Raw genomic sequence first — 12883 nt, 5'->3', positions numbered from 1 at the left:
AAGGGTCGTAGTTCTAGCCTAACCTAACCCACTTCTCAGATAGCAGTTCGGTTCTGTGAGGATCGCAGTTCGAACCTAATCAAACCCACTTTTCAAGTAGCATTCCGTTTCTGTAAGGCTCGCAGTTAACTCAGCCTCCTTGCGGATCATACGTGGTCCAAAAGGAGCCGGTCACAAGCCCGGATAAATGAGGAGTGCACTGGTCGTGTTGTCATCTTGGGGGAAACCCCATCATGGCAACACGCCCCCAAAACCCCCAGGGTCAAGGTGGGAGGACGTGCCGAGGGCCCTCACAGCCGGCTGTGGGCAGCGGGGGGTTGGTGCTGATTGGGCTCGCAAGCGGACGAGGGGAGGGGGAGCAGGGCCTGTGGTGTGTCTAGTGGAAGGGGAGGGGTGGTTGTCGGGGAACCCCGGGGTGTCGCGGAGAGATGCCCTTGGGGTGAACCACTTCTGCTCCGAACCGGAAGCTGGAGTGGTGGGAAACATGTGCACAAGTGTTAGCCCCGGGAGGTCATGAGCGACTTCCTTGGGGTAAACCAGCGTGCACATTCCCATCACAACGAAGCAACACAGGAGCTGTTCTTCCATGCTTGCGAGCTCACTCAGCACAATCGCTGTCGCGAACGACTATGCGTAGGAGAGTGGCGTCACTGCGTAGGAGTAAATGTTGCTGGGTGCAGGCAAGGGAGCACTGCTGACCACCCTAATTTTATTTCTTCCCATTTAATCAAATAGTGTATGGAGAATTTAAAGAAAAACAAACAAACTACCAAAACCAACACCGCGCAAGCGGCGAAGCGACCCGTCAGGGTAGAAGAATGTGAGGGCGGGAGATCAGCTGGTGGACCTCCGACCGTAGCACGGGAGGGGGAGAAACCAGAGGATGGACCCCCAAACATTGAAGAGGGTGGAACTCTGAGCTCCGACGAGGAGACCGGAGGAGCACGACGAGAAGCAAGGGAGGGTACTCCAGATGTCCTACAGCTGGGGGGCCTCACGCTGCAAGAAGAGGAGCTGCTGCGTTCGCCAAAGGGAAGGGAAACCGAAAGGGAAGCTACACCGGTGGTGAACGAGCCGTTCCACAAGTATGAGTCCAAGGCGCAGAAGAGGAAAGCCAAGGAACTAAGGAGAAAGGCTGCCATTGCTGGGGAAAGGGGTGGCGTTCCAGGGGGTAACACCAAAGGGGATGCCAAACCTGGCCCGAGCAAACGTGGCCTGAAGATGAAAAGGCAGAGTACTGATGAGGGTCGCTCAGAGCGTCCTCCGGCGAAGCGACAGAATCAAGGCAAGGCTGCTGCAGAGGGACCACGGAACGTCGCGAAGGCGAACCGTGGTCTGGCTGTGGCAGTGTGTCGCGAGGATGGCGTTTCGGTGGACGAGGCTCTAGCGAAGCTCATCAGGAAGAAGCTTACGCAGCTGATCGAGGTGGTCGTCCTCAAGGTTGTAAGGGGGGAGCCTGGCTTAGTAGCACCTAGATTCGCTACGTCGGGGTTGGTGTCGGAAGGATTCTTCCTTGTGACACCAAAATCGACGGAGTCGAGGGAGTGGCTGCTAAGTCAGGACTTCGGAGAGCTGGACGGGCACAAGATCAGCGTGCGCAAGCTGGAGCAGACCAGGGTGCAGGTCTGGGTTCCGGGCGATGCGGAGACGGAGTATGTAAAGGAGTTCCTTTACGCTCAGAACCCGGATCGACCAGAGCTCAGGATCCTGGAATGGAAGGCGGCTGGAAGGGACGCTTTGGAGCTAGGAACCCGACTAACCTTTTTGGTTCCGGAAGGAGTTGAGGAGAACTGGGGTGAGGAGAAGACCAAAGTGCTGGATTTCTCAGCTACCAGCGTAAGAGTTAGGATCTTGAGGGCAAACACAAATCAACAACCCTCAGAACCTAAAAACGAAGAACCCGAGCTGAAGCAGGAGAGTGCTGTACCGGGCGATATCCATACGGAGGGGATGGAGAGTATGGATGTCGTCGACGGAAGTGAACTCTCCGGGTAGCAGCTAGGGGACAGCGACACTATACACCAAACAACACAATGAACACACAAAGAACACTACACAAACACCAACACACAAAAACACACATAAACATATGCCAAGTAAACCTCCAACACTGCAAGGATGCAATGTCCGAGCTAGGACAATTCGTTAGGAGGGCCGAAGTTGATATAGCACTGCTGCAAGAACCTTATGCATGGAAGAATCAGGTGGCAGGCCTGGGACATCTGGGGGGTGCTCTCCACTACGAAGGGAATGGTGAGCTGCCTCCAAGAGCATGCATATATGTGAGCAATGATATAAGAAACATGGGTTGTGTCATGACCATATGTTACAGAGACCTTGTGGTGGTGGAGTCACACTTCACGACGAAAGAAGGGAGAAGATACAAGGTGGCGCTGGCGTCCTGTTACATGCCGGGCGACGGAGCGGCACCGACAAAAGAACTAGAAGAAACGGTACTTAGGTACACAGGTAAGGGAATACCCCTGATTGTTGGTGGCGATGCTAACGCACATCACGAGGTGTGGGGTAGCACCGACACCAATGACAGGGGAGAATCATTAATAGAATTTATAATTAGCAACGACCTAGAAATTATGAACACAGGTAATACACCAACGTTTGTAACGAGGGCAAGGAGAGAAGTGCTTGATATCACTATAGTAACGAAAGAGATGGGCGACAAGGTTAAGAGCTGGAGGGTGGATGAGGGGGATAGCATGTCTGACCACCGCAGGATACTCTACAGCATCGATTGTCGCTTAGAAAAGATGAAGGTAAGAAATCCACGTAAAGCAGACTGGATGAAGTACGAAGAGGAGCTAAGGGAAGCAACTGCTTCGGGAGTCAGGTATGAGAATGTGAATGACCTAGAACATGGGGCACTCAGACTGAATGAGATCATAATAGGAGCATACCACAAGGCATGCCCGGAGAAACTGGTGCAAACAGGGAAAGGGCAACCTTGGTGGAATAGAGAAATGCAGAAGGTAAGGAAAAAGGTGCGCCGGGCAATGAGATTAGCAACCAAAAGGGATGACTCTCAGAGCTGGGACGCGTACAGAGAGATCAGGAACAAATACACCAGACTGAGAGAGAAAGCTAGACTAGAGGGCTGGAGGAGGTTTACGGGAGACATAAACAGCTATTCAGAGGGGGCGCGAGTGGTAAAACTGCTAGCAGGAGACCGAGCGTGCCAACTGGGTAGTTTGAGAATAAATGGAGACCTGGTTACGGAACCGGAAGAGATATTAAGCGTCATGCTGAAATCACATTTTCCGAACTGTGTAGAGGTGACAGAAATAAGTAAACAGGAAGGACAGGAGGAGTCCGACTGGGCGGCGGCATTGGAGGTGGTGGAGGAGGAGAGGGTTGAATGGGCGATCAACTCCTTTGCGTCCTTCAAGGCTGCGGGCCCTGACGGAATCCTACCGGCACTACTGCAGAAAGGATATAGATACATAAAGGAGAATCTGGTGGAATTATACAGGGCAAGTATAGCCCTAAGCTATATTCCAAGGGTATGGAGAGAGGTAAGGGCGGTCTTCCTGCCTAAACCGGGGAAGAAATCGTACCAAGAGGCGAAATCATTTAGAAGCATAAGCCTGTCGTCGTTTGTGCTAAAGGCTTTAGAGAAGGTAATAGATAAGCACATAAGAGAGAAAGTGGAAAGCAGCGGATGCCCCCTACACGGGAATCAGCACGCTTACATGGCAGGAAAATCAACGGAGACAGCCCTACACAACCTAACGGTAAGGGTGGAAAGAGCATTAGACACAAAACAATATGCACTAGGCTGCTTCTTCGACGTAGAGGGGGCCTTTGACAAGGCTACTTTCGACGCCGTAGAAGAAAGCCTGAGGAGAGAGGGCATCCGACCGACAATAGCAAAATGGATAGGAAAAATGCTAAAAGGCAGATCCATAACGGCGGAGCTAGGAGGAGTATCAAAGAAGATTAGTCCAAGAAGAGGCTTCCCACAAGGTGGATGTCTGTCCCCCATGATGTGGTGCCTACTTCTTGACTCAATGGTGAAGGAGCTCAACAGAGGGGGTATGTATATGCAGGCCTACTCTGATGACGGAGTGCTACTAGTGAGAGGGGCGGTTCTTAGCGTCATAAGAGATATAATGGCAAAAGGCCTCAGACAGGTACTGAGGTGGTGTAGAGAGAGAGGACTGGATCTCAATCCGTCGAAAACAAAGCTAGTGCTATTCACTAATAAGAGAATAAAGGAGATGAGACCCTTAGAGATACAAGGCATAGAAATAGAAATGGTGAACGAGCTGAAGTATCTGGGAGTGACTCTAGACAGTACACTCAGATACAAAACTCACATCAAAGAACAGACGGCAAAAGCCATAAGAACACTGTGTCAATGCAAAAGGGCAGTGGGGAAGAACTGGGGACTGAAGCCAGGTATGATCCACTGGATCTACAAGGCGGTGATACTTCCCAGGGTGCTATACGGGGCAGTGATATGGTGGCACAGGGCCCGTATTAAAGAATACCAAAAAGACCTAACCAAAGTACAGAGATTAGCGTGCCTCATGATGACAGGGGCCATGAGAACGACCCCGACACATGCATTGGAGGTAATGCTAGGCCTGAAGCCACTCTGGATAGAGGTAGAGAAAAGAGCCACCGAACAGTGGTATAGGATGAAAGCATGCAAGGAATGGAGAGGAAGCTGTGTGGACAAGAGACACGCGCTGATACAAAAAGAGGCGCTATCAAAATTTGAGATGCTGATGGCCAATAACGACCTTATAAAAAGGCAGGAGATATTTGACAAGAAGTATAGGATACATATAGGAGAGAGAGACAACTGGAAGGTAGAAGTCAGTCACCCGACGACTATCTGTTTTACGGATGGCTCTAGAAGAAGCTCAACGAAACTAGCAGGAGCAGGCATAGTAATCCCTAAACTGGGAGAGAAGGTATCAATACCGTTGGGTAGGTATGCTAGCGTATTTCAAGCAGAGGTATGTGCAATAGCGCGCTGTGCACACATAATTAAAGAGAGTGTGCAGCAAGAAGGTGCTGTTGTAATATATACCGATAGCCAAGCAGCACTGAAGGCACTAAAGAAAACATCGGTTACCTCCTCCCTTGTGAGAGAATGTCGGGAGGAGCTCAACTCGATAGGCAAACGAAGAAGCGTCACGGTGGCATGGGTACCAGGACACCAAGGAGTGACGGGTAACGAGAAAGCGGACGAGATGGCAAGGATGGGGGCGGAAACGGAACACATTGGTCCGGAACCGGCTCTACCTATGTCAGCGGACGTCACGAAGGGAGTCATAGAGAAGGTAAAAGAGATGGAAGCACAAAGAGAATGGGAAGAAGAAACTGGATGTAGACAGTCGAAGATGATGATCAAAGGCATAGATCACAGGAGAACCAGGTATCTTCTGAAACTAGGTAAGAGCAGTCTGAGACTTCTGACAGGTATCATTACAGGTCATAACACTCTCAATAGACACCTTAAGATAATGGAGATAAGCAGAGATGCCTCCTGTCCACACTGTGGTAAGGAGGAGACTAGCTTACACCTACTAGCGGAATGTATTATGTATGCGGCACCGCGATATAATACATTCGGCAAAGACACACTAAAAGAGAACGAACTAAAGGACGTCGAACTCAAAGATGTCCTTCTGTTCTGCAGGAAAACAAGAAGATTTGAGGAGAATGGTGAGGGAATGCCGCCGGGACAGTAACCTGAAGCTCCGACTCCAGGGAATCGGGCTGAATGAACGCGGCACGCGATCGACAGCCCGCCTGCTTCCGGCCAGGCGTCCCTACACTACATCTACATCTACAAGGCTCGCAGTTTCAACCTAACCTAACCCTTGTTCGGTTCTGTGAGGATCGCAGTTCAAACCTAACCTAACCCACTTAATAGCGCATGCGGTGCGGTGTACGGGGGTTTAAGCGGGAGGGGTTAGTAAGATTGGCATCATCATACTTTATACCTACATTTTATGGTAGGTAATCATAGTGGGTTATTTAGTTAAGGTATCCCTAGTAGCATTTTCGTTGGGGCCCACGGTGCCAACAGTAGGGAAAACGTTGGGATGAGGTTCGTTCCGTAGCCAACATTAATTTTGTATTGGCCCACCATCGCATTTACCAACATTCGCTGTGGCACAGATGCCCAACAATGGGCCTTTGTGTATTTTGGTACCGTTGGCTAAACAACGATAATATTCGTTGGCCCAATGATGACATATATCGAATTTACCAACATTGGCAGTGGCAGTGATGCCCAACAATGGGCCTTTGTGTATTTTGCTACCGTTCGCTAAACAACAATAACATTCGTTGGCCCAATGGTGACGAATACCGCATCTACCAACATTGGCTGTGGCACGGATGCCCAACAATGGGCCTTTGTGTATTTTGGTAACGTTGGCTAGTCAACGATATCATCCGATGGCCCAATGATGACAAATATCGCATTTACCAACATTGGCTGTGGCACTGATGCCCAACAATGGGCCTTTGTTTATTTTGGTAACGTTGGCTAATCGACGATATCATCCGATGGCCCAATGACGACAAATATCGCGCTTACCAACATTGGCTGTAGCATTGATGCCCAACAATGGGCCTTTGTGTATTTTGGTAACGTTGGCTGATCAACGATATCATCCGATGGCCCAATGATGACAAAAATCGCATTTACCAACATTGGCTGTGGCACTGATGCCCAACAATGGGCCTTTGTTTATTTTGGCGACGTTGGCTAATCAACGATATCATCCGATGGCCCAATGACGACAAATATCGCATTTACCAACATTGACTGTAGCATTGATGCCCAACAATGGGCCTTTGTGTATTTTGGTAATGTTAGCTAACCAACGATATCATCCGATGGCCCAATGATGACAAAAATCACATTTACCAACATTGGCTGTGGCACTGATGCCCAACAATGGGCCTTTGTTTATTTTGGTAACGTTGGCTAATCAACGATATCATCCGATGGCCCAATGACGACAAATATCGCATTTACCAACATTGGCTGTAGCATTGATGCCCAACAACGGGCCTTTGTTTATCTTGGTAACGTTGGCTAATCAACGATATCATCCGATGGCCCAACGATGACAAATATCGCATTTACCAACATTGGCTGTGGCACTGATGCCCAACAATGGGCCTTTGTTTAGTTTGGTAACGTTGGCTAATCAACGATATCATCCGATGGCCCAATGACGACAAATATTGCATTTACCAACATTGGCTGTAGCATTGATGCCCAACAATGGGTCTTTGTGTATTTTGGTAACGTTGGCTAATCAACGATATCATCCGATGGCCCAATGATGACAAATATCGCATTTACCAACATTGGCTGTGGCACTGATGCCCAACAATGGGCCTTTGTTTATTTTGGTAACGTTGGCTAATCAACGATATCATACGATGGCCCAATGTTGACAAATATCGCATTTACCAACATTGGCTGTAGCATTGAGGCCCAACAATGGGCCTTTGTGTATTTTGCTACCGTTCGCTAAACAACGATAACATTCGTTGGCCCAATGGTGACGAATACCGCATTTACCAACATTGGCGGTGGCACGGATGCCCAACAATGGGCCTTTGTGTATTTTGGTAACGTTGGCTAGTCAAAGATATCATCCGATGGCCCAATGATGACAAACATCGTATTTACCAACATTGGCTGTGGCACTGACGCCTAACAATGGGCCTTTGTGTATTTTGGTACCGGTGGCTAAACAACGATAACATTCGTTGGCCCAGTGAGCACAAATATCGCATTTACCAACATTGGCTGTGGTACTGATGCCCAACAATACCAGTTGAGTTTGCTTGTGGCGTCACTAGATGGCGTTACTGTCTCCAAACATCGAAGTTATAGTTATTTTCTCGATTATTCCGGATATAATCATAATATTTTTTAAAAGTAACTTATAAATCTAAAAGCTATAACTATAAAATTTATACATAAATTAAAAAAATTGTACTTTACCAACATTTTCTCAATTTAAATCTCAAAAAACATAAATCTCGCTTACGAAGTTTCGAAGTGCGGTTAGTATATATACAAATTAGAGTGTATAGTAAGTGTACTTGCTTCGGCAATACATATACTAAAATTGGAACGATACAGAGAAGATTAACAACAACTGCTGCCTAGGGCCTTCATGTGGATACAACCAATGCCTACCGTAGTGTAATTGTAATATTTATCAGCAAAGGCCCAACGTCGGATTACACAACCACTTACTTAACGTAGGGTAACTGTAGGACTCGTAAACAAAAGCCCATTACATAATTAGACTGTAGGCACACTATAAATTACACAACTATTTACCTACGGTAGTATTGTAAGAATCCTACACAAGGCCCAACGTTAAAGTTACAATGTTGGCCCTTTGTGGGACAAGCTGTGTTGGGCCTTCAACCTGGTGCACGACTACCTACCGACCTACCTGACTTGCCGTTGGGTAATTGTTGAATTTGCAAACAGAAGCACAACGAAAAAATTGCCCTTTTTTATTTTTTTGCAGTTGGCCCTACAGCAAGCCATACGGCCAAATGTAACAACTAACCAACCATCAAACAAATGTGTATAGTCCCAACCACGGCCCAACCAAAACCACCACCGTTGAATAATTGTATGATTTATTTAAATATGCCCAACGAAAAAATTACTCTAATGGCCCTCTGTTGGGAATCTTCGGGAGGGCCTTTGTCGAGGGCCCTCCAGCAAATCGTACGGCCAAATGTAACAATTAACCAACCATCAAATAAATGTGTATAGCCCCGAACCACGGCCCAACCAAAACCACCACCGTTGAATAATTGTATGATTAATTTAAATAGGCCCAACGAAAAAATTACTCTTATGGCCCTCTGTTGGGAATCTTCGGGAGGGCCTTTGTCGAGGGCCCTCCAGCAAATCGTACGGCCAAATATAACGGTTGCCCAACTAATACGTAAACAAAGGCCCAACAAAATCCCTACAAGAAAATGCTATTAGGGATCATAGTGGTTTTCCGGGCCAAGGTCCGGGTCCGAGTCCGGGTCCGAGTCCGAGTCCGAGTCCGAGTCCGGGTCCGAATCCGGGTCCGAGTCCAGGTCCGAGTCCGGGTCCGAGTCCGAGTCCGGGTCCGAGTCTGATGGGTCCGAGTCCGGGTCCGAGGCCGGGTCCGTGTCCGTGTCCGGATCCCAGACCGGATCCGAGTCCGGGTCCGAGTCAGGATCCGAGTCCGGGTCCGAGCCCGGGTCCGAATCTGGATCCGAGTCCAGGTCCGGGTCCGGGTATGAGTCCGAGTCCGGGTCCCAGTCCAAGTCAAAATCGAAATTCGTAATCACCAGACGTGTACCATGCGTCGTTGAAGAGTTCTGTTCTGGTCATCATCAGCAGTTCCACTTCATCAAATGCGACAGTTTTTAATGAAAATGCTTGATTTTCTGATGTAAATACAAAAATCTCTATACGCATGCCTTTAAGATTTGAGGAGTTCCCTTGATTCCTCATGGATCCCATCATCAGAACTCGAGCTTGACAAAAATGTGGCTTAAAAACTTAACTTGCTTAACGAACATAACGAAGAGGAAAAATCGCCAAACGTGAACTATGCGTCGTTGAAGAGTTCTGTTCTGATCATCATCAGCAGTTCCACTTCATCAAATGCGACAGTTTTTAATGAAAATGCTTGATTTTCTGATGTAAATACAAAAATCTCTATACGCATGCCTTTAAGATTTGAGGAGTTCCCTTGATTCCTCATGGATCCCATCATCAGAACTCGAGCTTGACAAAAATGTGGCTTAAAAACTTAACTTGCTTAACAAACATAACGAAGAGGACAAATCGCCAACCGTGAACTATGCGTCGTTGAAGAGTTCCGTTCTGATCATCATCAGCAGTTCCACTTCATCAAATGTCACTTTTTTGGATGTATATGCTTGATTCGTTGATAAAAAACCAAAAATCACTATGTGTATGCCTTTAAGATTTGAGGAGTTCCCTCGATTCCTCATGGATCCCATCATCAGAACTGGGTTTTGACAAAAACGGGACCAATCTGTATGCATATACATTCAATCAAAAAAAGAATTTTCAAAATCGGTCCAGTAATGACGGAGTTATGGAGTAACAAACATAAAAAAAAATAAAAAAATAAAAAATAAAAAAAAACATACAACCAAATTGATAACCTCCTTCTTTGAGATTTGGAAGTCGGTTAATAAAACTGCCTATATCACATAGTTCATAAATTGGGGAATAAGTAGGACAACAATACTAAGCGCCAGTTGCACCATTCCACTAACCCCGGGTTATCTGGTTAAACTTAACCGATTAACCTCGGGTTAGTTGAATGGTGTAAGTGGCCCTAATGGAGAAAGGGATCTAGATATAACTGTGATCATTTTTTGTGTTATTTATTTACACAAGTTCTTTGTCTTTAAAAGCAACATTGAAATATATAAAAATCTCATAAAATTAAAACTATTCAGAAACACTTGTTAATTTAAAATTTATCCTTAACCGAATAAAGGCAATTGATAACCTGGTCCTTTTTTGATGTCGGATAAAATAAAAATATAAAGCGAATAAGTAGATTCGATAGGTAGGATGGACTAAAAATAGATTCTTGTTATTGCTCACTTAATTAAAACAGGCACCTAATAAGTCTTAATTAGATTACATAGCTTTTATTTTGTATACTGTTATTTAGGTTTAGGTATATCGTATTACTTTACTTAGGTACCAGCTAAATATCTACTTGCACTTTGATTTCTACCGACTGGTCCAGGTCCTAGGTCCTACTTACCATCCGTCTCCACCGTTCGACAAAACAATGTACCTACATACAACTTTAATTAAGATTTACGTTTAATGGATTTTTTTTTTAAAGTTTAATATAATATATTAAAAAAATATATATTTTAATTATGAATGATGTACTTCTATGAACTATTGGTTTAATCATTCGGAAATATGTATCACTTCAATCGATGCTTTTAGAACATTTTTATACATTTTCGCATAGGTACCTATGACTATGAAAAAAGAAAATCAGGGAGTACAGCCCGCTGCAGAGAAATGTGACTCCCCTCCCCCTGCACATAAGTTTGTATGCAAAGGTGCTAAGCGAATAATTGGCGACTGTACATCACTATAGAAAATAAAAATATCTGGGGACGGCGCTTGAGAAGGATTCAAACGTTACTGAACTACGTTCAAGATAAACTAGTCTAGAAGCATAGGTAGGTACCTCGCCAGATAAGGATTCTATATACTTATTCCTGAGTTTGCCGCTTCGCTCTGGATCATTGACGTAGTTATCTAAGGACTGGCCTTACTGGCAATAAGAATGAGGTATGGATGGGGCCAGAGCGGCTACCGCGAAAACTGAAATTCGCAAATTGCGGGGATCTTTCTCTTTTACTCCAATGAAGGCGTGATTAGAGTGACAGAGAAAAATCCCCGCAATTTGCGAACTTTGATTTTCGCAGTTGTAACCCAGTACAGCGGTGTGACACCGCTACAATGAGATTGGTTGATGAGTTCGCATCACGCTCGCGATTGATTGATATATTCGCATTACGCGCGCGATTGGTCGCAACTAGTTGCTTTAGACCAATTTTAGTGCCCGTAATGCCAGTCCTTAGATATACGCCAATGCTCTAGATTCTAAACCACTCTTTCAATCGTCAAAATTTTTATATGTAGGTATTTGGTCCCTTGTCATACAACATTTCATTACTTCTTCACCACTCATAGAGTCTGGCTATCCAAAAATTGTTGACTATTGATGTTGACCTATTTTTTGTTGTATCACCAATCATCTATGATCAAAAGAAAAGCTAAAATCAATTGTCAATTTATGTCATTCATTCAAATTGTTTGCGATTTATTTTAAATAATATTAATAAATATAACGAAAAACGTTTACAACTCCTAAACAAATGTAAACAAATTAGGAGGTTGGTGCACTATAAATATTTTGATACTTTAGCATTTAGCATATTTGGCATTTATGTATTTTTTTTTTGGTGATGGATTAATACCTACCTATTACGGTATTATCGAGCTAGGTCTTATTTACACTACATTTCATTATTCTCCTTGTTACAATGGTATATGGTGAAAATGTGTTTTTCGTTGACTGTACTTTACATAGTGGTAGAAATTATATGAGCTGACTTTGAGTGCACGTCAACGTATATTTAACTTATATTCTTAGGTACCTTACGTGTGCACAGTAAATCAAAAATATTTTCTAGTATCAAAACTATAATTCCTACTACACAAAGTGTGATCAGCCCAAGATTTTTTGAATTTCCCGCTAAACATTTGTGAAATATTTCAGTAGCCAGACTCTAACAGGCAGCCAGCCAGACAGGCAGTCAGATATTCGTAATAGGGATCTATTTACCTATAAACTTTTTATACCCATTTTTATTGAATGGAAACATTTTTGTTGACAAACTGTCAGATTACGCGGATAGTGAATATAGGTAAGGTTATAAAATTAACATTTCATTTTTCTTGTATAACAAAATACCTGTGTTATTGAAGGCCGTATATCTACGATGGAGAATACAAGAATAGACCGGTTGGTACCCAGTTATTTTATCATAAAATAGACATTAACATACTCCGCGCCACACAATCTCATGCATTAAATAAAATACCTATACCTATCGATTTGGATATGTCTCACACGTATGGGTTACCGGTTGGATACCGGAGAGTAACGGCAACATTTACAAGGAAATACAATTTTAGAGTACGAGTACCTACCTAAACGAGAAAGATTCATTTTGAGACAGTAAAATAATGACTACGCGGGTGCCTAAGTATCCCTGTCCACTTGAAGATTGTTAGTTG

Source organism: Cydia fagiglandana, chromosome Z (assembly GCF_963556715.1).
Source record: "Cydia fagiglandana chromosome Z, ilCydFagi1.1, whole genome shotgun sequence".
NCBI lineage: Eukaryota > Metazoa > Arthropoda > Insecta > Lepidoptera > Tortricidae > Cydia > Cydia fagiglandana.
This window is presented reverse-complemented; position numbering follows the sequence as displayed.